The 3,069-nt window shown below is 38.8% G+C and overlaps 1 long non-coding RNA gene across 1 annotated transcript; it reads right to left on the reverse strand.

The window, feature by feature from the left end:
• Nucleotides 1–5: 5 nt before the first annotated feature.
• LOC117949782 lies at nt 6–2,740 on the reverse strand. Its single transcript, XR_004657729.1, has 3 exons — nt 2,587–2,740; nt 631–1,485; nt 6–99 (listed from the first exon to the last, which is right to left on the reverse strand). It is a non-coding gene; the product is annotated as an uncharacterized LOC117949782 (long non-coding RNA).
• Nucleotides 2,741–3,069: the final 329 nt, after the last annotated feature.

Here is a 3,069-nt window from a genome sequence, read left to right on the forward strand (position 1 = left end):
CCCCCCCCCCCCCCCCCCCCCCCCCCCGCATCCCCCAAAAACAAAACTTACAGCTGCTTGAATGAGCAGTGTGTTGAACCCCAATCAAGACCCTGAACCCTGATGTTGTCCTCGGGTCATATTGACTCGTTACATCAATGTTCTTTTTAATTCCCCAAAATAACATGATTGATTCCACACAACGCTCTGTGGCAAGTACACATCTCTACTTTCATTAATTTTGGGGGCGTCTTATTCAATTTTATAGCATTTTGAAAACAAATGGAAGTGTTTTTTAAATAGTATTGAGTAAAAGTTGACATATTCCAGTCTGTGATTATGATCAACATCTATTCTTTTAATTTTAGTCTAAATAATTCCTAATTTCTGCTTTTCTAACTCAAACATTAGGTATAATTTCCTATAAATGAGGTTTATTAATCATAAATTCCAAAAGTAACTGCACAACTAAAGTTAATAAGTTAGTGTTACGTAGTGTTGAAAACGTCAAAAAAAGTGGCAAAAGTGTTGAAAAAAAAGATCAAAACATAAGAAAAAGTTAAAAACATCGATGAAAAGCGTCAACAAAAGTGTTGATATTTAATCTTTAATGTCGGGGAGACAACGCGGGGGTTAATTAATAACAAGAACAGACAGGATCAAATGCTCAAATACTTTAAGTGGTATTAAATACATAGCATATTTATTATTATTATTATTATTATTGTTATTATTACTGTTGGCTTATCCCAGTTAACTTTAAGCCCTGTGATAGACTGAGGACTTGTCCGGGGTACATTTTGGAAAAGCTGCTGGTCTCTCACAGACCGGCCCATGTACCGTAGACCAGGGTCTCCAATGTTTTTCTAGACCAAGGACCTCTTAGCTGAAGAGAGATGGAGCAGGGTCACCCTACTACATGTATTGTATACAACTGAGTTGCGTATTAAACTGGGCTGGATGGATGGAGATGGTTGGATGGATATTCATGTTATTTCTACATCACGTGTGATCTGAACATACATGTGGAACGCCGTGTGAATCCTTAACTGTATCTGTGGATGGCTACATCACCAATGTAAATTAATTGTTAATTGAAATGAACTTCATCTTAGCCCTTTTCTCTTGATTTGTCCTTGGCTGAAAAGAAGATTGACAACCTCTGATTTAGAGTCTCTAATTAACCAAATCTGCCGATGTGGGCCCACGGGCATCCTGGCACGGGGAGACCCTCCACCCAGAAAGACCCGGCTGGTTGCCAGGTTCTTACTCCAGACCTTCTACCTGTGAGGTAACAGCGCTCACCCCTGCACCTCCATACCAGCCTAAAGATCAAGATGTTGTCCAGATGTCCTCCGGTCTCTCCTCCGCCTCCGCTTCTACTACCGAACGTTCCTCAGGATCTTCTGCAAGGGACCTCTGTCTTTGGCCGGGACGATCTTTTCCCACATGGCCATGAACTCCGTCTGGGGGGCGAGTCCCTGGAGCATCATCTGTCCGTGGTGCCTGTTCACAAAGACACTTCTCATTTAGCAGGTGGTTCATCCCGGCCGCTGTCAGCCTCCACAACACCTGCACCACCTGATAAGGTTGTAGTTTCTCTTCCTGTTTCTACTACTCACCACTCACCATGGCTCCAAGTTATATTTTTATTGTCTGTATTTATAGTTCTCCATTCAGAGTGTTTATTAATCCCTCAAGTTGTCCTCGAGTCCAATTGACCCGTTGTCCTATATCAATGTTCTTTTTAATTCCCCAAAATAACATGATTGATTCCACACAACGCTCTTTGGCAAGTACAAATCTCTACTTTCATTCATCTTAGGGCGCCTTATTCAATTTTAAAGCACTTGAAGAAGAAAAACTGAAGTGGTTTTGAAATAATAATGAGTCAAAATTGATGTGATTATCATCAACATCCATTCCTTTAATTTTTAGTGTAAATAATTCCTAATTCCTAAATTTTTCTAACTCAAACATTAGGTATAATTTTCTATAAAGGAGGTTAATTAACCATAAATTCCAAAAATAACTGTCAAACTAAAGTTAATAAGTTAGTGTTACGTAGTGTTGAAAACATCAAAGTGTCAAACATGTCAAAAGGGATTCAAAATTGAACAAAAACATAAGAAAAAGTTAAAAACATTGATAAAAATTGTTGATATTCAGTTTTGACAGGAAGACAACTCGAGGGTTAAACTATGGTAAAACTCAATGTCATCTACACTATGGTTACTTACTGTTGCTAAATTATTTAATTACACATTATTCTATTTAATTTCACATCACTGATTCACTTACATTGTAATATTTTTTTACTATGGCCACCTAACTTTAATTAACATCTTTATTATAAAGATGTTAATCTTTACATTTTGCCACTTTACATTCATTCAGCCTACTTTTGCGCGTTGTCTGTTGTTTGTTTGTTGTTGTTTTTTTACAGTAGAAAATGCTGCTGGAACAAGGGAATCTCCCCATTGTGGGATGAGTAAAGTATTATCTATCTAATCTAATCTAATCTAATGTAATCCATCCATGTGGTGTAGCGGCAGCACAGTGAACATTAACCCCAAACCATGTGACCATGCAACCCTGGTAACCCACCTGACTCCCGGTGCAGCGTCCACCGCCATCCTACTGACAGCAGCGAGGACACGCTCAGCGAAGACCTTCCCTGCTGCGAAGACCTGGTCCCCCCCCATGAGGTCTGCCAGCTGGTGGAGGTGCTGTGCCGTGCACCCCCTCACTGCAGCACTACGGTGCCTGAAGAGGGACAAAAGGAAGGACGATTAAACTTATTAACGCTTCATCGCTGGGTGCTAATTAGACTCTGAGACACCACAATACTGCACTATACTATATATATTATACTACACTAATACTGCACTATGCTATATATTATACTACACTAATACTGCACTATGCTATATATTATACTACACTAATACTGCACTATGCTATATATTATACTACACTAATACTGCACTATACTATATATTATACTATACTAATACTGCACTATGCTATATATTATACTATACTAATACTCCACTATGCTATATATTATACTACACTAATACTGCACTA

The sequence above is a fragment of the Etheostoma cragini genome, chromosome 8, assembly GCF_013103735.1.
Source record: "Etheostoma cragini isolate CJK2018 chromosome 8, CSU_Ecrag_1.0, whole genome shotgun sequence".
Lineage (NCBI taxonomy): Eukaryota > Metazoa > Chordata > Actinopteri > Perciformes > Percidae > Etheostoma > Etheostoma cragini.